Genomic DNA, 23,068 nt, shown 5'->3' with positions numbered 1-23,068 from the left:
CACGGGAAAAGATCCCCATCAATGCACGGCCCACCACGGGTGCTGTGATTGTCCGGAGAGGGACTGCTTCCGGGTACCGAGTGGCATGGTCCACCAAGACCAGGATGAACCTGTTGCCTAAGGCTGTCTTGGGATCCAGGGGCCCTACGATGTCTATGCCCACCCGCTCGAAAGGGGTGCTCACCACTGGGAAGGGCTGAAGGGGGGCCTTCAGCTTCATTCCAGTCTTGCCACTGGCTTGACAGGTTTGGCAAGATCTGCAAAAGGAACCAACGTGCTTTCTCATCTGGGGCCAGTGAAAGTGGGTGACAAGCCGGTTTAGGGTCTTGTCTTGCCCCAGATGTCCTGCAAGAGGCACGTCATGAGCCAGACCCATTAGGAAGTTTCTGAAGCGCTCGGGTACCACCAGCACACGGGCTGCACCGGGCTCAGCGAACTTAGGCTCACTATACAACAAGTCATCTTCCCAGTAGATAAAGTGATCTCTGGCTGCTCCACCTGCTGCCTGGTCTACAGCCTGTTGCCGCAGACCCTCGAGGGAAGGGCATTCTTTCTGCGCCTGGCAGAATTCCTCCCTGGAGGGACCGCCTTCTTGCTGCCAATGGGTCAGCTCAGGCAATTCTCCCAGTTCGGCTACCTGTTCCCCTGTAGGTTCCAGGGCATCCCCCTCAGGTTCTGCTCCTTCCTGGACCGTGGGAACGGCTGGGGCTGGTTTCCCGCGCCCTCGGCCTCTTCCTCTCCTGGCAGGTCTCTGGGCCACTGTTTCAGGCTCCAGTTCTGCTGAATCACCCTTACTGGCTGCCATAGCACGCGTGGTCACACAGATCCACGCAGGCAGACCCAACATCTCCAAGTGAGTTCTGTGTTCTACATCCTTCCATGGAGAACTCTCCAGGTCGTTACCTAACAGACAGTCTACAGGCAAGGAATCACTGACAACTACCTCCAAAAGACCAGAGACTCCTCCCCATGCAAAGGGAACTTTCGCCAGCTTGCAGAGGCGCACTGAACTGTCAGCTGCCACTACAGGGCGGAGTACACCAGGGATGATTTGCTCTTCAGACACCCACTGACACCTCACGGATGTCACGCTGGCTCCTGTGTCTCTCAAAGCCTCAACCTCCCTCCCATTGATGGTCACCTTCTGCCCATATTTCTTAGTGTTAGAGGGCAGTAAGGTTTCCTGGACCATCTCTTGGTCTCCTAGAGAGACAAGGGTCATAACCGCTAACTCCCCCCAATCACTAGAAACCAAATCCCCTCCCAAAGCTACACTAGCTAACGCTGGGGTGGGGGCACCAGTGGGTGCTTGCTTCTTCTTGGGACATTTTGGAGCTATGTGGCCCACCTCATTGCAGTGATAGCAGGTAGGTGGGCCCCTGTTGTCTCTATTGTCCCGCCTGCCCTTAGAGGGCCATGGCTGCTTAGGTTTGGGGGTTTGGGATTCCTTTCCCTGGGAACTATTTTGGGGCCCTTCTGAGAACTCCTTTTGGTTACCCTTGTCCCCCCCACTCTTCTGCTGGGGACCCTGCCCACCTTTGGCTGTGGTACCCACAATTCCTCTGTGGACCCTGGTACTGGTCCAGCGGTCCGCCTCCTTAGCAAGCTCAATGGGGTCTGTCAGCTTGCTGTCTAAAAGATGCTGGCGCAGCTCTGGAACACAAAGACTACTCAAGTGCTCCCAACTGATTAAATGCAACAACCCCTTAAAATCAGTTACTTTACTGCCCTTCATCCAACCTTCCAGTGCACGCGAGTACAAATTCACACACTCCATCCAAGTCTCAGACTCTTTCTTCTTGGAGTTCCTAAACTGCAGTCTGTACTGCTCTGGGGTAAGGCCATACCTGAGACATAAGGCCTCCTTCATATTGGGGTAGGTCATGGCACCTGCTAATTCTAAGGGCTCTAGAGCACTCCTCCCAGATGCCTCAAAATGTTTCCACAGGCCCGCCCCCCAATGCTGATCAGGCACACCATTCATCTTCAATGCAATTTCATACGAAGTGAACCAGGCATAAATATCCTCACCCCTATGGTAATTCTGTACCAGGTCCTTGGGAATATATACTTTACCCCCATGCACTGGCTGCGCGCTGCCACCATTAGAACTGGCATCCACCTCCTTGGCTTTAAGATCCAGTTCTCTCATGCTCAACTCATGAGCCAAAAGCAATTTCTTCTCTTCTAAGGCGCGGGCACTTTTGCTCTCCTCCGCCGCCTTTTCTCTCTCTTTATCCATTTCAAATTGCTTCATTTGCATTCTCATTTTCATGACTTCCAATTCATATTCTCTTACTCTCTGATTTTCTTGTAACTCTTCTGGGGTGAGGCCCCTACCGGAGTGGTTGCTGCCAGCTCCTGAGCCTACTCTGCCCACTGGCAGATCTTTGATTTGAAAACCATTTTCTACATCCACATCATCTTCTCCCTCTTGTGCCTCCCAATGGGCCATCAAGATTTTCTGCAGCTCCTCCTTTCTGTAGGCGCTTTTTATGGGGCACTCAAACTCAAGGCAGAATTTCCTAAGTTGCTCAACTTTGTATGAATACAAATCTCCAATGGCAAACTCCATCTCTACTTCTGCCTCTTTACTGGGTGCCTTCCCATGCACAGACATGATGTGTTGAAGAGTTACTCAAAAATAGAAAAATCAAAACCAAAAACCAGTAGTATGCGGTGGCGTAGTGGTCTGCACTCACTAGTGATGTACACCAATTACTGTGGGTCAAGTACAAATACAAGTTCAAATCCCACCGCTGCCACCAATGTTAGATCTGGGGGTCTCTAGTTGGCAGGGGTAGGTACCACTGTCCAAATAGGGACCCTTGCTTCTAGTCAGGACAAGGAGATAACTCTCTGAGATAACCCCTGCTCGCCCTCTAGGTAGCTTGGCCTGAGCAGTCTAGGCTAATCAGAGGCAATGCGTAAAGTATTTGTACCAACACTCACAGTAACACAGCGAAAACACCACAAACTGATTCCACAACAGTTTAGAAAAATAAAGGTATTTATTCTAAAACTACACAAGACCAAAACGATAAAAATCCAACATACACGGTTCAAGAATATGGTTTCAAAGAGTTCTTAAGGTTGCGTTAAAGTTCTTCAAGTTGCGGTAAAAATAAACCACAGTTGCGTGAAAAGTTCACAGTTGCGTCACGTTTACTCACAGTACCTTTAGTTGCAACAAAGTTCCAAAAGCAGAAGCTGGTGCGGTGGAAAACAAGCGATGCGTTGCTCCTGAGACCCTGGGGAGGCGATGCGACAGCCCCGCTGCAGCAGCGGGCGTGTTGCGACGAATCCGGTCTGTATGGGGAGGAAGGCCACTTGTATGGATTCCGGTGCGTAGGTTCCGTAGGAAGTCTGTTCTCGCAAAGGCACGATGCGACGATCTCGTAGGTGCTGCGACGATCTCCGGGGCGACGATGCGCGGTCCAGCGGTGATCCTTTCTCTCGCAGCTCCTCGATGCGATGATTCTGCGACGACACTCGCAGCGACGTGATGCGGTCCGCAAGCAAGCGGTGCGGCGTTCTCACCCAGCGACGACAGGCTCTGCGACGATACTCGCAGCGATGTTCGATTCTCCCGCACCGGTCTGGTGCGTCCCGCAAACGGAGGATGCGACGTCTCTGGCAGCGGCGTCAGGCGCTGCGACGATCTCGACCTCCGTAGCGGCGGGAAACTTCTCGCACTGTCGGGGATGCGCTCCGCAAGCGAGCGATGCGACACTTTTCAATTTCGAAAGTCTCTCAAGCTTTAGTCTCAAGCTTCCCAGCACAGGTCCAACCTCCAGAGGCCCCACAACTGGATCAAGCACTCTAGGAGGGACAGAACTCACTCAGCAGAGTTCAGGGAAGCTGGGGGTGAAGTCCTTTTGTTCCTGGGACTTCAAAACAGGGAGCCAGCTCTTCTCAGGCCCTTGGAGATTCCTTTCAAGACAGGGGACACAGCTCACAGCAAAGTCCTTCCCCTCTCCTTGGCAGCAAAGCAACAGCAGGTCAGTCCAGCAGAGCAACAGCAAGACAATCTTCCTTCTTCAGAGTCAGCTTTCTCCTTGGCAGAGGTTCCTTCTTGATTTCCAGGATGATCTAATTTTCTGTTGTCAGGGGTCCTGTACTTATACCCCTAAAGTCTTTGTTCTCTTGGTGCATGTGGGCCCTGTGCCCGGTCTGAACCAGTTCTGGGTGGATCCTGAGCACTTTGTTTTGGGTGGCTGCATCTTTCCTTTCAGAGTGAGGGGCAGGGTCCTCAGCCGCCCAGCAGGGGGGTGGAGCCAGCATTGTGGAAGGCAGGCACAGCCCTATTCAGCCCAGGTGCTAACTCCTCCCACCACTCAAGTCATTCAGCCTAGTGCTGACTCATCCATCCTGCCGGGGAGTTCCCCAGCCCCTGTCACTCACAAACCAGACAGTCAATACACAAACAGGCCCAGGCACACAGAAGGTTCAGACAAGAGAACAGCAACTTTCTAAAAGTGCTGTTCTCAAACACAGGATTTAAAAACAACCTTTCCTAAAAGATGTGCTATTAAATTCTGAGTTCAGGGATACTAGATACTTATGTCCTATCTTGTTCCTATGGGAAGAAATGCTGTTAACCACTGTAGCCAGCATCCCCCATGTTAATCTATGGAGCAAGATAGCCTTACAATAGTGAAAAACGAAAATGGCTGTAATTCACTACCAGAACATGTTACCTGCACCAGTACATGCTCTACCTTTTACATACACTGCACCCTGCCCAGGGGGGTACCTTGGGCCTTCCATAGGGGTGACTGATGTGCACAAAAAGGGAAGGGTTAGGCCTGGTCAGTGGGGACACTGACCAGGAGGACATGGCAGTTCTAAACTGCCCATAGGCACTGCAGTGGCAGGCCTGAGACACCATTTTAGAGCTACTCATGTAGGTGGCACAATCAGTGCTGCAGGCCCACTAGTAGCATTTGTCATCGCCAGCCCTGGCACACCCAGTGCACTTTACTAGGGACTTCATGGTGATACAAATATGCCAAACATGTATATTCAATCAGAATAACAATTTACACAGGGAGCACTTACACTCTGGCACTGGTCAGCAGTGGCAGAGTGTCCAAAGCATCTAAACCAGCAAAAACGAAATCCAGCACAGCATCAAAAATACAGGAGGTAGAGGCAAAAAGATAGGGGAAACCACGCCAAAGATGCCAGGTCTAACATATACCGACAGCCAGTATGCATTTGGTGTGGCTCACAGTTTTGGACGATTGTGGAAAGAACGTGGGTTCCTGACTTCGCATGGAACTAAGATTCAGCATGGTCAATTGGTGAATGAGCTCCTTGAATCACTTACTTTGCCATTACAAGATGCGATTGTAAAATGCAGTGCACACAAGAAGGTGACTGATGATGTTGGTCGTGGAAATGCATTTGCTGACGAAGTCGCAAAAGAAACAGCGAGGGATGTGATGAGTCGAATGTATGTTGCAGGCCCTGCGAGATGGGTTGGTGACATTGGAATGTGTGAAGACACAATAGAGAGTGTAAGGTCTATTCAAGCTGAAGCTACAGAGAAAGAGTTGAGTACATGGAGAGAGAGTAAGGGGAAACTGGATCTGAATGGTTGTTGGGTTGAATTATCAGAGCATCAGAGATGGTTGTTACCCGATGCGTATGTGCCTGCAGTTGTTACAATGGCTCATGGAATGGCTCACATCAGTGTGAAAGGGATTTGTAAGTTGTTGGCTCCAGCATGGCAAAACGCTGGAATTCCCAAGTGTGCAGAGAACGTGGTCAAAAATTGCATGGTGTGTCTGAAATACAATCCTGGTAGGGGAACCCCAACTCCAGCTGGTCATTTTGCGCCTCCAACGTATCCATTCGAGGTATTGCAGCTAGATTTCATCCACATGGAAAGGTGCAACAATCTGAAATACGTACTCGTTGTTGTTTGTGCCTTTTCAAGATGGGTAGAAGCGTATCAAGGACAACACTGCCTTATCCACAGCTAAAGCCCTTGTCAAAGAATTCTTCCCTAGGTTTGGAATGCCGAGAATGGTCTGGAGTGACAATGGGAGTGAATTTGTGGGCCAAGTGATGAAGAAAGTATGTGAAGGGCTAGGCATCCAAAAGAAATTTCATGCTGCAAATCACCCCCAATCAGCTGGACTAGTAGAGTGCTACAATGGAACGTTAAAACTGAAATTGGCCAAAATCCAAGTGAGCTCTGGCCTTAAATGGCCTGACGCTCTGCCTTTGGCACTCCAATCAACAAGAATGACTGTGCATTCACGAGTGGGACTTAGTCCATATGAAATAGTGTTCGGCCGTCGGGCCAACATATGGGGAGTGCCAAGGCCAAAAACAATTCAGTGAGATCGAACACCCTGTACTGCATGACTATTTGTACGAATTGACGGCTAAATTGCGTGTTTTACACCAACAGGTTCCTGATTCTCTGCCTCAGGTATCTGAAGATCCAGGCCACACCATCAATCCTGGTTCGTGGATTCTGGTGAAAAATTTCCAGCGGACGAAAAACGATCAGCCCCGCTGGACCAGCCCCCATCTAGTCCTGCTGTCAACTAGATCCGCCGTGCGAGTGGAAGGCAAAAAGAACTGGATCCACGGCGTACACTGCCGGAGGGTGCCTTTGCCTCTATCGTACGACCGGTGGGTCCAGGAGGGTGTTGCTGACTCTGAGACTGAGACTGTGCCTCGTTTTCAACCTTTCAGTGATGCACGCATAAAAGGAACAATTTCCGAACAAGAAAGTGACAATCTCTTGCAAGAATCTGTGCCACCATCAAATCGATTGGACACTAGAGAGCCTGAACTCCTATTTCAAGACCAGACAGTATCTGGGAAGTAACGCTACAATCTGAGGCCGAGAACTATGGACAAATACATTTTCCTTTTCTTTGCTATTTTTGAAAGTGCAGCTCTCTCATCTGAGAAACTTTTTTATTTTTGTTTTTCGAACCACCATCCGGGTTCCGCTGTAGGGTCGCGGTTGCCCAAGTCTTTGGTGTGCAGCTGAAGACGTTAGGTCGACAGTTCTGGTTGGTCTAAGGGAGTTGCCCTGGACTGACAGAAGCATTCCTTAGCATAGAACGCCCTACCATCGCGAGCAGCATTTTAGAGAGGATGGAGTTTTTCGAGATGGAGAGACCTGCCAAACAAATGAACTTTAAGATTACAATTTGCAGAATGATGACCAAGAAACGTTTTTTGATATTATGTGTTTTCATGTTGTTCAGCGTAATGATGTTTTTTATAGGATATGTTTTATTCTCTTTTCAAGTGACATTTGCACCCACTACATCGCCCATACCGCCTCCTACTGTTTCCTCGCATTCTTTCCACCCTTTTCCTGAACATGAATCCGCTAGGAGATTAGAATTTATTAATAACTCCTTCGTTCAGCTTTTACACCAACACCAACTAGTAATGAACACGACTAACTGTTGGGTGTGCGGTCTTATGCCTCACACAACGGATAAAGGTATCCCTTATCTGGTTCTGCCTTTCAGACATAATGGTTCCGTGTGGGCATACAGAACAATGTTCATCTACGCACATGAGACCTACCCCCTACGTTCTGTGGAAGATAATCCCAAGAATAGTGCTCTAGTTAAGGGTATAGTAAACATGATTAAGGAAGATATTTCCTATGAGACTATACCGAGGGAAAAGACACTAGTATATATAGGATGGAACGTGACCGGATATGGAGTTACTCTGAGTGAGAAACAGCAAGCTAAGAGATCTTCCCCGATTTGGATCGTACCCCATCAGGGTCACTTATGTCTGCAAGGTATTGGCAAGAATCCCAGAGCTCAGTTAGGGAAGAGTATCTGCACTGAGACATATTTTTCTGCATCTCAGACTTCCCCTCCGTTCTTAGCAGCTAAGGGTACCTATTTCATCTGCCATGATAGAGCCTATACATGGTTGCCCCCTGACTTTTCGGGCACATGCTTTGTTTCGTTCCTATTGCCTCCCACCTACACAGCTGCGGCAGATTACCATAAGACAAGGATAGTTAGAGGTGTCTTCAGTGAAGAAGACACTGCAGAACAAGAATTTGGAGACTTCGTGAGGGGTTCTTCTGCCGTTCTGGGGACCCATGGTTATCAGCAGGAACATAAGGCAATTGACAAGGGTGGTTGAGTCCACGGTAGTTGAAACTGCCGGTGCCCTTAGTAACTTGACTGCTGAGCTCCAGTCGGATCGTCTTATGACCCTTCAGAATAGGGTCGCGTTGGACGTCATACTTGCAGACCGAGGTGGGGTATGTAGAGTGATCCAATCGAGTTGCTGTGTTTTCATTCCAGATAAAGCTCCAACAGTGTACCAGGCCATCTCCAAACTACATAAGATTTCCGAATCTATTCATGTAGACAAAGGAGATTGGTCGTTAATGGGATGGTTCTGGGAACTGGTATCCGCGTGGGGATGGAAAATTCTGATGGTCATTGGGATGATCTTAGCCATTCTTTTCCTGTTCTGTCTATGCATACAGTGTGCTCCTGCTATATGTGGCCTCTGTGCTACATCGTGTGCAAGGAAACCTGTATCGAGGGACGAGCTAAGTAATAGGATGATGCTACAGCAACATCTCAATGATTTTAGGAATACAGACCTGGACTCAGATTAGCATGAGTATAGGTTATTGCCTATGTAAGGGCAAAAGCAGGGTCTGTGGTACTGAAAATTTTGGACCTGTGTCATAAACCTATTCGTATCATGACGAATTTGATATCAGAAGACCGAGAATGGTTAGTACACTATGCACAAGCATTTTCGTCATATTCGAGTGACGATTTAACCTTGAAATCGTAGTTTTCGTCCTGAACCCTCGGGTTCCATTTTGTGTACGGCAGCCATTTTGTGGGTTGCGCTCACATAGGCCAATGATTAAGGCCAAACACGATCCTGAAGGACACGTACACCTTTCCTGACTTCTCTGCGACCCGGGCAAGCTGACTCCACTGCCCAAGGCCAAACCTGTTCGGTCAGTTCCTCTCCCAGTGGCCGAACGAGATAGTATCAAGGCACAACGTGCCATAAACCTTTCATCGCACACAAACCACTCCTAATCTTGCACACACCTGTCCCTGTTTCCTACTTTATGACTTGCTTTAAGAGGAGGAGGAGCCCGTTTTTATTGGGGTTTCATCGATATCTGATGAAAATACTGGACCTTGCCGGGTAATTGATTGTGGGCTGAACAAACTGAAATGTGGGATTGTCATCATGACTCTGCTTTTCCTTTGTAGTGAAAATATGTGAATGGTCAACTGTAAACTAAAGAATGTTTGCCTGAAGCATAATATTTTGTATAAAAAGAGAAGGCTGGCTTTGTAAGATTGAGCAGTCTCCTGAGAATATACACTGTGTTGTACTTCTAGGATACCTGTTACTTGGTTGCAGCCAATAAATTTGATCTTTGACTTCACCTAGAAGACTCTGTGTTTCTGTAGTCTGAAACAGGAAGGACCCGAAGTCTTAGGGTGTTGTCCCTGGCCCCGCTGGGTTACCAGTTCAGTACCGGTTCTGAAAAACACAGTACTTCAGTTGACACTGCTGAGATTTTTAATGATACTCGCAGACATGCAACTGTAGCCATGTTTGCTATGGAGAAATCGCATACTGCTGCACACATGTTGGCTGAGTTTAACAGCAAGGTCTTTGAATGGCTGTGACCAAGAGGCCTTAACATTGGTTTTGTTGCCACCAACAATAGCAGTAATGTAGTTAAGGCCATGCAAGATGGTCGCTATTTCAGGGTCTCTTGTTTGGCACACTGCATTAACATTGTTGTTCAAGACTTTCTGAAAAATGAAAGCAAAGTCAGCAACTTACTGACCATTTGCAGGAGAATCTGCATGCATTTCAAACTTTCTTTTAAAGCCCGGAAGCAGCTACGGGTCATTCAACGTGAGTATAAAATGCCAGTCAAAGCACTCATCCAGGAGATCCCAACACGTTGGAACTCTACTTATTACATGCTTGATCGGCTGTTTGAGCAGTATATACCACTTAATGCTTATGTCATGACAAGATGATCAGGGGATCCTACTGTTAATAAAGCCATGACCATTGAGATGTGGCAATGGGACCTCATTAAATGCCTGACAGAGATGCTACTTCCTTTTGAGGTCTTCACACGTGCAGTCAGCAGGAAGGACTGTACTATGGGCCAAGTTATCCAATTGTTGTACATTCTAGAGCAAGAGCTGAAGGAGGTGTCTGAAACATACGAAGGTGTTGAAAGAAAACTTGAAGCATGTTATTTGGCGAAGGCCTTAGCCTGCAGCTTATCTGAGAATACAAGGATTCAAAATAAGATTGTGTCACATCAACATTACATTACTGCCACAATTTTGGATCCACGGTACAAATTATTTGTGAACAGTAATGCAGTAATTCCTTTTTCAGAAGGGGATGTTGCCAAGTACAAAACTGTAATAGCTGAGGAAGCCACTGATTTAGAAAACAAACGGCTCTCAATTAGAGGCCTGCCAGTGCCAGCCCAGGACAGTGCAAGTACTACTGAGCATCCTACAGAGTCAAGTTCTTCTTCACAGCATGAGAGCAGTGCGTTTGCTTCCCAGCTGTCACCAACACTACCAATAACAACAACAGCACCAACAGGATCTGATTCATCAGATACAACCAAAAAAATAGCTGCTTGGTTTCAACAGAAAGGGATGGGTCGCAAAGCCAAAAGAGGACAAGCAAACCAGGGCACCACTGAACATTGAGCGGTTGGTCCAGGCCTATCTGGATGACACAACAGAGGTGTTCATGGAGCAAAGCCCATTGGTGTATTGGTATAGGACAAGAAGCCAATGGCCAGTGATCAGCAGGCTGGCGATAAGGTATCTGGCTTGCCCTGTTGCAAGTGTCTCTTCTGAGCGTGTTTTCAGTGCTGCTGGTGCCATTGTAACTATGAAAAGGACCAGTCTCTCGCCCAAAAGCTTGGAGAGGTTAACCATGATCAAAATGAATCAGCACTTCATACCACCAGACTACAAAATACGTGAATCACAGCTGGAAGAGGAGAGCTAGTCGGAAGACATAACTAGTGGGTTACATGACCTACTTCTGTCAGAAGAACCACCAGGGTTTGAGGACGAGCTCCTCTTCCCTGACAACTAGGCTTTTAAATTGTTACATTCTCCCTTCCTTTATTTGTGTGTATCTGTCTTTCTGGTTCAAACTTCAAAACCAATACCATCCTTTCTCTTACTTTTAATTACCTATTGGAGTTGCACATCTGTGCATTTAACTGTGCACTCCACTCCTCAGAGTCCTGCTCCATCTTCCTGACTCACCCTAAATACATTTCCATCTTGCCATACATTGGATGGAGATGGAGAATAATACAATAATGTAGCCTCTAATAGTCCCTCCATAACAAGTGAAACGTACGTGACTATAGCCATCTTCTGTTTTGTTTCCAATCTGAAATGCATCACTGTCTTAAGGCTACCACCTCTGTCTGCAGGCATACACACCTCTTCAATGTCAGAACTTGAGCAGGGCTCCAAAATTAAAGTAAACTCGTCATCACTTTCAGAAGGCTCTGCTACATCTGTGATCTGATAGCCGCAAAGAAGAAAAAGACAGGTATATGAAATGAATGATGCCATACATTGCATTGGATGGTTGCTGACTCAGAGCAAATGCGCATGAAGTAGAACTATACTAGTAGTTTAATATAATGACAAAGTACTTGTGTCTCAAGGGATGGTCAAGGTTTCAATGTTGTTTAATAATATGTATCCAATTCTACTCCTACTACTGCAGGTGCAGTCTGGACTTAATTGTAGTCACTCACTACAGACTGAGTTGCTGTTGGTGGTCTGTTGGACAACACGTACACGTGCCACACCGGATGATGAATGATGACCACCATACCATCTTTGCACGCTGTCAGTCAGTTTGATCTGAGATGATTGATGGAATACGTTCAGGAAGTGGAATACAAGGTAAACACAACCAATCAACAAGAACCACATCAGACCTAGGCTACATGTGTGTGCAGTGGTGGAATAGAATAGTGGTATGATTGACTGACAATGGCGCATTGATTTAATCACTTGATTTGGAAAATGCTAGGTTGCTGTATATGCCTTTTTTCTTGAACTGTGAAAAATGTTGGTACATGGAGTTTGGGCCACAGACTCAAGGCCCGGTGCTGTGGTGTGGTCCTGTAACTGTTCTGTGCTGGCTCCTATCTTGTTGTTCTTTTCGATGACTGCTGTGCAACTAGAAGTGTAGAGTTACACAATGTATCCAAGCCGCCTCAGTCTGAAAGTCTTCTCGCTCTCGAGTCTTGTCTTTTTTGCACTAGACCGTAATTGATTTTTATGTTTTCATTCAGTTAACTTATTTTGTAATACCCCATTTCTTTTTTCATCAACACTTACAGGCCGGCCTTTCACCCAGCGCTATTATACTTGGAGCAACAACTCACACTAACCTTACCAATCCTCCTCATCATCCAGCCAGAGACGCCCAAGAATGATATTCAGTCACAGTGTCCATGGAAGGGAGGACAAAGATGAACAACTACACATTTGAACCTGGATAATACATTAACTTTAGTATCATTTTCGTAATTCTTTTTGATTCCTTTTTCCTTTTCATTTATTTTACGCTTGTGTTTGGTAATTGATTGTTCACTTAAACTATTTATTAATTTTCTTTGTTAGCTTTCAGCCCACTACAGCAGGTATTACGGTTTCTCAGAGGGCATACAGCCTAGGCAAAAGTCATATTCATATCATATATAAGAAATACTTCCTTTGAACTGTATAGTAGTAGTTAAGTACCACTCATTATATATTATTAACCATCAAGTTATAACTTATTTTCATCATGCATGCATTTCTTCATTTTTCTTACTTAACTTTAGATTTATTGGGTAGTAGTGGATCATCAATCATCGTCTTCATTGTTTTGCTTTTGTTGTCTCCATGCGTACTGTTTTTCTTTGTTAAACCTTTCCCCAAACCTTTCCCCAAACCCCCGTTCCCATCCATTCATCAAACCCTAACCCTCTTCCCCCGGGCTGTGTGGTTTTAGATTGAGGTGTGATGTTACTGCATTAAATCTACACCAACAATTGATCGCACGCCTGCTGGGACAGATGTGGTGAAAGCAACACTAATGAAATCAAATGTCAACGAGGCAGGGTGAGGCTCTTCTGCTTGCCCACCCAAGCTAGCTGTATGTACTAGTGAACAAGGCAATTAATTTCCCAAAGTGACCCATCGAATAAATCTAAATAATTGGTGGCATTGTTTGAATTTAATTTTACTGCATTTAAGTTTACGAATTGGATTGTGTTTTGCTGACTCCTTTAACACAACTACTGTTATCTTTTAGTACTTGGCAGTCCCCGACACCATTGATTTCTTTGAGTTTAGCAGTTGCAATATTGTTTTTATTTATTTGTCAGTCTTATTTACTGTATTTTTCTACTTCTCCCGCATTCTCTCTCAGGTAAATGACTGTCTCTTTGTTTTTGTTTGCCAATGCTAGTGCCAGTGTCTAGTCTACTACCATCACACAACCACAGCATATTCTCCGTTGTCCTGGGAAACCATGCAGCCCTTGCAGCGCCAAACTTAATCATCATCAATCACCGGTAAGAAGAGAAGTTTGCTGGGAGGTATAATGGAGGAGAGACTGGTAGTACTAATAGGACAAACATAACTCAGTGAGGGGTACCGCATCTATCTGTTTGCATGTTACACATTTGGTCAATTAATAGATTATTTCAATCAAACACTGGCCGCTGCCCTCCATCTAGACTAGTAAACCTTTTGATGTACAACAGTAACCCCATCACAAAACAACATCATATGTGTACGTTAAAATAAATAACATTTATTCATGTACATAAAAAAATCCTCCTAGTCCTATCCCACCCCTATCCCCACCCTAACCCCAACCAATGTCCAAGTCCAAAGAATGTCCCACAGAAATAACCCCAACACCCAATTCCCACCCACCAACAGAAGTGTTAAAAAAGGGGCAGAAGAACAGGGTCCATTACAATCGGCAGGCTTTAAGGTGTTTGTCCACTATTATTTTGATGCGCTCCTCTAATTGGTCCTCCAGCTTGGCCACCCGGAGGAGAAGTTGTTGCCGAAATGCACGGCACCTACATTTGCATCCATGATGTGGGGGGGGCGGCAGATGTGAAATGCCGGCAGTGAGCGGCTGCCTGACCACGGCGCCGTACTCCTGCAGGTGGGGCCTGGGGCATTGGAAGAGGCAGCAGATGCTGCCGCCGCCTCTTCCTCCTCCTCCTCGGCCTCAGCCACCAGCCGGCGGTACTCCTCCACAATGGCCTACAGTTTCCTTTGCCGGGCCCTGGCTGCCAACTCCTTCCGTGATGGTTTTTGGGAAGGAGTATGAGTATCTATAAAAAAAGAAACAGACTTGTAACTGAAACTCTTCAAAATTATTTCAACACATAGTGGAATAGTAGCACTACCAAGCGCACTACATTCAATTGGAGGCAACTTTTAGTTTCTATCTAATCTATCCTTCTGCTTCCCCTGCCTGTAACATTTGTTAAAGTTTTTTCCGGAATTATACTTGCCCTAGTACTATGGGTGGACTTGAGTACACAGAAGAACACCAGTCTTTTTTGTATCTCCTTTTATATTTTCAAAGTAAACTCTGCTTCCAGTGACAGTCTCCACCTATGATGAATACAATACATTTAGGGGGCATCCATCCATTAAAAGTAAATGTCTATCATTCTTTATTATCACCTTAGCTGGTTTCACTTTCACCAACAACCACCCATGTGTCCACTCCTTCCTTGCCTTGGGTTTGATTGACACAAACTCCGCTCATGATTCTTGCTATCCACTATATCCATGCACCCATTTTTTTTGCCCAACCAGGCATGCATCTTCTTTCACCTTCCAGTTCTACCCATCCTTCAACAACCCATGCATCGGATTCATATCAGCCACGTGCATGAACCTTCCAAAGTATCCTTCTATGGTAGTCTTATTACATCTCTTTCGTCCTTCCTCCTTCCACCCTAGTTCACTTCTTTCCCTTTTTGTTCAACACATCCCTCAAGGTCATCTGATCTGACTTTTAGTCTTTTCCATAACTTTCACAGCTGAGTTGGAGTCTGATAGAAGAGGGCTTGTTTACTCAACTCACGCTGGTAATGCTGCAAAGGGTGTCTTCTTCAACCATTGTATATTGTCCAGTACAACTTCAAATTCATACTTTCTTAATAAGTCTCATAGCACAGTTAGGGAAATGTTCCCCTTCCACCTAGTAATGCAAATAAGTAATGAATATAACTTACCACCGCTGACGTTTCCTCCCCCACTGGTGCTCCTGCAGGTGCCGCAGCCACTGTCCCCTCCTGGATGGCATTAGCATCGCCGCTGGCCCCGTCGGCACTGGTGGTTGGTAGTGATTGTGCACCTATAAAAGCAAGTACACCTTTTTAGATGCCTGCACACCTCCCCCTATTTTACTAGTTGTACTTTTTTCACCAGGAAGGAAGATTGAAAAAACAGTTAAGTACAACATAAATCGTTGTAACTAGTCCAAATTGCGTACTATTGTACAGCAGTCATTAGACAGAGTTTAGTTTTAATTTATTAGATGGTCCCTAGGGTCATCTAATCTCTACTCCTACTCTAGTCATTGGAAAGGTAGCCTGAGCCATGTAACCATTTTAGATCTGGGTCTACTGTTTTGCCCATGTTACCTCGCAGCTTGTTGCACAGTAAGAAACACACCTTTGAGGCCACATGAGTGTTGCATACAACTAAAGAGGTTGACAAACAAGTATTGTTAGTCCCTTTTGCTTATCCATAATGTTACACTTTTTGGCATGCCTGCTAAAAACTGGCATAGTTGTATTCACTGTCTAACGTGCAACATTTTTCTCATAGGCAGATGAGAAGATTGCCTTCTACGAACCAGAGATTTGCAGAGCTTTTGAAAAATGCATGTGTAACCAGTATACGTTCAACAGTGAGGGGTCTCCCACAATTCCCACAGTTCTCTATTGTGCACTAGTTGTACAAAATGTATAGTATTTAATCTTTATTTTGCATGATGGAGCTGGATGTTTTTCATGGAACAACTTACAAGTTACAACAATACAAAGCTTGTTATTAAAAAAATAAAGTTTTTGAACTTGCACATAGACTCTGTGGTATATTTTGAGTGTCTGGGGTATTGTGGACTTAAACGAGTGAGTGAGCGAAAGGGTGTTCTTCTGTTCTGGGTTGTGTAATAAAATCATTGGGTATATCTAACTATCTTCGTGTGGGGGTCGGGAGTGGGACAAATGACTATGAATGAGACACTTAGGTAGGTAGACGGTCATTGAATTGTGCGTTCTTCTGACTGAGTTCTGTGACTAGGGTGTAAGTAAGGTCCAACTTCCCTATCACCAACATCCTATTTTCTTGTGCATAGTTCTGTATGTGGCTGTGCAGAGAATAACCACAACAGTAGTAGTAGTATACTAACCTAACAAAAATTAGTAGGCAAACATCTGGTTGTGCATTTTGTTGGTGGGAAATGACAAAGACTAGAGATTACAGAGGACAACACAAAAGACAGGAGTGGACCCAGTGGCTACAGCTATTCTATCACAGCTTTATTCAAAAGAATACCTTAACTAAAGATTGGCCAACAGGGCACGCTTAGCTACAGCTCGGGGGATTGTAGCGTGCGTCCTTACCCATGCGTTGGGCTATGTGCGCGGCCATCTTGTTTTTTCAATTGTCCCAAACCGCTCACGTCCCCTATTTCCTATTCCGGGTCGCGCATAACGTGTTCGCCTTGTGCACGTCATGTTCAGGAACACAACTACTTGTTCACGATGACAAAGTGCGCATTCGTGTGAAATCGGCCACCTTGTTTTTCACACTCTATGCTATGGTTCTGGGCCTAGTTTTCTATCCTCCTTTTATCTTTGCAATCTTTACTTATTTTCACTGTTTTTCTTACTTTTTTTACTTATCATCTATCTCTCTCTGTACCTAAGTTTATATTTTGCATTTTATTTCTACTTTTCCACCTTTTTTTTTTTACTTTTCTACTGTTTTATTTTACTTCTTTATTTAAGCTCCTACTTCTTCCCCCTAACTTTTTTTCCTTTTGTTCTAACTTTTCTTTTCCACCTCCACCTCCACCCCAGAACCATGGCAAAGGGGAGCAGCAGAACCGGCTCGAAGGGCAAGGTGCCTGCGCCCAAGAGCTGGCTGCCTTGCGTCAGAATGCGACCTGCAGGGGTGCAGGCCCGGAAACTTTTCGGGGAGGCGGAGGTGGCCGCCCTGGTTTTTTTCATCCAGCGCCACCTCCCCTTGACCTTGGCAGCAGGAGGCAGGCAGCAGCATAGAGTGTGAAACACAAGATGGCCACGCCCATCGCGACGACGGGGTAAGTTTGCGTGCGATTTCACGCGAACACGCACTTTGTCAGCGTGAACAAGTAGTTGTGTTCCCGAACATGATGTGCACAACGCGAACACGTTATGCGCGACCTGAAAGAGGAAATAGGGGATGCGAGCAGGCGGGACAGTTGAAAAAACAAGATGGCCGCGCCCATAGCCCACCGCATGGGTAAGGTCGCACGCTACAATCCCCCGAGCACGCAGACAGCGCCCCGAACACGCACAATGCGCTCCCGAGCAAGAAAAACGGCTCGCGAACAGGTCCAGCAAGCTACTCCGCACGCTCGTAAAGCTCGCGTAGTGCGAGAACGTCTTCGCGTAGCTTCGCGTAGCTTAGCTTAGCGCAACTACGCCTACTACGCCCAGGGTTAGACGTAATTAGTCAGGATTTAATCACTACAATGCAGCAGGCGCAGATAGGGGTAACTATTCCGACTTCTTGGGCAGGGGCAGATATTGTGGTAATTTAAAAAAAGGGTAAACCATCTAAAGAACCCGGCTCATACAGGCCAATTACGCTTATGAGTGCAGATACAAAGATTTATTCCAAGGCTTTGGCACTTAGGGTGGCGAGGATGATAGATACGCTGGTAAGCATTAATCAGCATGGCTTTATTCCAGAGAGAGGCACATCTCACGATACTCGAAAGGTTATAACCCTTTTTGATGCCTCAGAAGTCTCAGGAGATCCGATGGCAGTGATGCTATTAGATGCTGAGAAGGCTTTTGATCGGGTCTCCTGGGATTTCTTAAGGTTTATTTTAAAAAGGGCTGGCTTTGGGGGGGGGGGTTTGTTAAAGCGATGCAAGTACTATACACAGCCCCGACTGCTCGTATACGGGTAAATGCATGATACACGCTCCCATTTCAGATAAGGAGAGGAACACGGCAGGGATGTCCATGCTCCCCACTCCTGTTTGCTATGTATATGGACCCTTTTATACGACGAATTGACCTAAATGATAGTATTTGTCCATTAGATACGCATAGGGTGCAGTGCAAAATTCTGGCCTACGCCAACGACGTGGAAGTCGTCACCCCAGACCCCACAGAAGCTATAAGACAGGTTGAGATAGAAGCATTGCACTTTGGCCAGGTTTCCGGATATGCCTTGAATGCTTCCAAGACGCTGATTATTAAGAATAGCAAAGTGGAATGTTTAGACTCTCGGGTGGTCCAAAGGGGAGTATATCTAGGGGTAACGATAACGGCTGAATAAGTTAGCTTAGTGGAGGCAAATATAAAACCAGTAATAAGCAAGGCTAAGAAGGATCCAGACAGATCTTCATAGTAGGGGGCACCAACATCGTTAAGATGATTCTTCTCCCAAAGTTTCTTTATTTATTCAGAGCCATCCCATTGCTGTTTGAAGCAAAGTGGTTCAAGATCCTAGAACATATGATAAACAGGTTTGTGTGGGCACAGGGTAAGACCAAAAGAGCACTGAGATTTATGGCACTCCCTAAGGATAGAGGTGGGTTGCCCCTACCTGATTTAAGGCTGTACTACTGGGTAGCCGCCCTACAATATATGACAGATTTACTAAGGGGAGCAGAGGTGGAAGGACAGGACGAGATAGGAACATTAGCCATCTATGCTCTGGTTTTGGGCGCCGACACGGAAGTTGAAGTTGAAGTTGAAAAAGTTTTATATTGCGCTCTACTACCAAGCGGTTTCTTGGCGCTGCAGACAGAAACTAAAGCTGAGGAAGGAAGGGGGTGAGATTTAAGGAGTATAAGCAAGAGAAAAAAGATGAGTTTTCAAAGCAGCCCGAAAGTCCAGATAAGAGGGGATGGATCTAATTGTCAGAGGGAGTGAGTTCCAGAAAAGGGGGGTGAGTATCGAAAACCTGGAGCCACCCGATTTCTTCTTACGAAATCGGGGGACTAGAAGAAGTAACTGGGTGGAGGACCGAAGATGTCTGGCAGGAACATATGCAGTGATCTTGGATCTAATGAAAGCAGGGGCAGTGCCAGCTAAAGACATGAAGGTCAGACAGCCTAGCTTGAAAAGTGAGCGCTCCTTGAAAGGGGGCCAATGAAGAGTTTTGAGCAGAGGGGTGCTGTGACTAGATTTGGGGAGCCTAAAAATGAGGCGAGCAGCCTGGTTTTTAATGAGCTGCAGACAACGACATTCATGGGCAGGAATGCCCACATAAAGGGCATTACCATAATCAAGTCGCGAGAGGATCATTGCCGAAACAACGAGTTTGAGGGCTTCAGCCGAAAAGTAACGTGAGACTTTACGGATGGTTCTAAGGGAAAGGAAGCAAGAGGAGACTACTGCCCTTATCTGGGGGTGCAAGGAAAGGTCCTGGCTGATCTTGATGCCAAGGGTTCTGACAGAGGCAGAGGGAGACGGGGGGAAACCAAGGATAGGGGGCCAAAAAGCAGAGGACCAAGGGTTGGAGGGACCACCGATAAGAACCAACTCCGTCTTATCGGGGTTCAATTTGAGTTGATTGAAGTTCATCCAATTATAGATGAAAGTAAGAGTGGAATGGACCCTGGAAACTGAGTCGGGAGAAGAGGAGAGAATGAAAATAAGCTGGAGGTCATCGGCGTAGTTGAACGCCGTGACCTCCATATCCTGTAAAGCAACAATAAGGGGGTGTATGTAGAGGTTAAACAGAAGAGGGGAAAGGGAGGAACCTTGGGGTACCCCACAGGAGACAGGGCGTATGGGTGCAAGAAAACCTTCCAGTCGGACAGCCTGAGTTTGGCCTGCTAAAAAAGAGGTGAGCCAAGACAGGGCTGACCCCCGTAGGCCGGCACCCCTGACACGTTCGAGAAGGATGGAATGGTCGACCGTGTCAAAGGCCGCAGACAGATCGAGTAGAACTTAGGCCTGGGGAGAATTGGTGTCGGTGCTACGTCTGAGCTCATCAACCACTGAGAGGACCACTGATTCCGTAGAGTGTACAGGACGGAAACCGGCCTGATGGTCAGCCACGAGGTGATGAGCCTCAATAAGTGGAGAGTGAAGAGCTGATATGGCTCTCTAGGATCTTACTCAAGAGTGGACGGAGTGAAATGGGTCGAAAGTTGGAGGAAACAGTAGGGTCGGCACAGGTTTCTTTATAATAGGGATAACCGTGGCTGATTTAAAAGGATCAGGTACAATTCCTGAAGTGATGGATGTGTTGAGCAGGGTAATAGGGGCGGCTGGACAACAAGAAAAGATCTCCCTCAGGATATATGCCGGGCAGATGTCAGCGGGAGAGCCCGTTTTAACTTTGCCCAGAAGGGTATCAAAGGCTTCTTCTGAAATCAGCGGGAATTGGTCAAGAAAGGAAGGGGGCGGGGGAAGTGGAGGGCAGACAAACAGAGAAGGTGCTGAAGGGATATTCCGTTTTATGGTGATGATTTTCTCAGTAAAATAATCGTTAAGGGTGTTGCAAAGGGATTGTGAGGGAATGGGTATAGGCGCAGCTTTGTCAGAGGCAGCGAGCTCATGCACGATCGTGAAGATCTCTTTGGATTTGTTTACTGCCTGATTAATTTTCTGAGAAAAATACTCTAGCTTGGCAGTGAGTATCGCTTTTTTGTAGACCCGAAGGAGAGTCAGATAGGAAATCTTGAGGTCTGGGCAGTATCTGTGGCGTCAATGGCGCTCAGCCTGTCGAAGTGCAAGCTTCTGTTTTTTTAGAGCATTGGTGAACCATCTATTGGCGTCAAGTGGACGATGCGTTCTAAGAAGTCTAAGTGGCGCAGCTAGATTACAGGCCTCTGAGAGCCAGTTATCGAGGGTTTCTACCTGCCTATTGGGGGACACATCTGTCAAGGTAGGGGCAGAGGAAGCTAAGGAATGGCCTAGAACACCCAAGTCTACCCTATTCCAATTGCGGGCATATATATTTTTGAGGAGAGAAGGGGTGTTTGTCTCCCTCAAGGGAGCCGAGAAGGTGATTAGGGAATGATCGGACCAGGCACAGGGAGATATAATAGGTGTGGAAATTGACAGATTGGCAGACCAAACTTGGTCGAGGATCTGCCCGTGAGTATGAGTGGGGGAGAATATATGTGGCGTGAAATTGAGGCAATGAAGGGTCTCAGAGAAATCTTTGGACATGGTGTCCTCGTGTGGATCACCTGGCCAAAAATTGAAGTCATCCAGTAGGAGGACAGCGGAGTTGTTAACCACCAAAGTGGCCAGTAATCCTGTATGGCCGGGATGAAGTGGGGCATGGGTTGAGGGGGACGATAGAAGAGCACAATAGTAAGAGGGTTCGCAAGATTAGTAGAACGCACCACTAGAAAGTCAGTAGAGATAATGGGATGGTAAGGAAGAGATTGAAATTGGAGATTAGAACGTAGCATCATTGCTACTCCGCCGCCGGTCTTTCCCTCCGGGCAGTCAGCGCAGAGGATGTAGTAAGAATCAGGGAGGGAAGTAAGGATATTGGGCAGGGAGGCCGCTGTGTACCAGGTTTCTGTGAGACACATAATCTCGGGTTTAGAAGTGTCAAGGAGGTCAAAGAGTTCCAGTTGATGCTTGACCACAGGCCGGGTATTGAGGAGAGAGACTGAGACCATGGGGGGGAAGGCCAGCTATGGGTTTGGAGCAGGAAAGAGGAGAGGCAGGGCGTAGCAGCTCCTTGTAAGGGTTAGGGTAACAACGTGTGGGATTAGGACGATCATAGCAGGCGATTTCAAGGGAGTTAATCCGGGTCAGTGTTGAAGGGCAAATGGGCCAGTTGTCGTGATATGCCAGGAGTTGGTTGGGTAGGTAAGTGAGGGAACAAACAGGGTGGGGGGCCCCGGGACCCGGCCTGGTGCAGACGGGCCCCGACGGGCTTACCTTTGGCGTGCCTTCAGTGCGCCACCGGCGCGCCCGCTGCGCGCGGCCGCTGCGCGCGGCCGGGAAAGACACATAGTTAAATAGAGGAAAAGAGGGGTGTGTCCTGGTGTAAGTGGGCTTGGCCTGGGCTGAGGGCTTCCCCAGAATGGCGGCAATCCTTCTGCGACCCGCGGCAGCGTCAAGATCGACTGCGCGGGGAGAAGTGCTCAAGGTAAGGATGTCCAGGTGCAGGGAGCAAAGTAACTGATAAAAACACAGCAAAAATACAGTTTTAAAAGTAATCGTCGCTCCCGGCTTCCGCCTCAGGAGTTAGTGGCTGTATAAAGACATGCGATGAAGGGAGTGCGCTTTAAATGGAGGAGAGGGGCGTGTCCTGGCGTAAGTGGGCGTGGCCTGGGCTGAGGGCTTCCCCAGAATGGCGGCATTCCTTCTGCGACCCGCCGCAGCGTCAAGATCGGCTGCGCGGGGAGAAGTGCTCAAGGTAAGGATGTCCAGGTGCAGGGAGCAAAGTAACTGATAAAAACACAGCAAAAATACAATTTTAAAAGTAATCGTCGCTCCCGGCTTCCGCCTCAGGAGTTAGTGGCTGTCTAAAACCTCTTTCTGAAATTTACTGATCACAGTTATTTTAAAAGGACCAAATTTAAAACTGTGATAGCAGCACATAATATCTGGAAGGCGTTTACGAAAAAGTTTGGCCTAGGGAGATACAACGCGTACCCCAGATGGAGCAATAATTATACACTCCCTGGTGATATATTTGCAGATGCTGTGTTTAGAGAATGGGGAAGACACGGGATAATCAAGATGGGAGATATG

This window comes from Lissotriton helveticus, chromosome 7, assembly GCF_964261635.1.
Source record: "Lissotriton helveticus chromosome 7, aLisHel1.1, whole genome shotgun sequence".
In the NCBI taxonomy this organism is placed as follows: domain Eukaryota; kingdom Metazoa; phylum Chordata; class Amphibia; order Caudata; family Salamandridae; genus Lissotriton; species Lissotriton helveticus.
The sequence above is the reverse complement of the archived record's forward strand: the minus strand, read 5'-3'. Positions refer to the sequence as shown.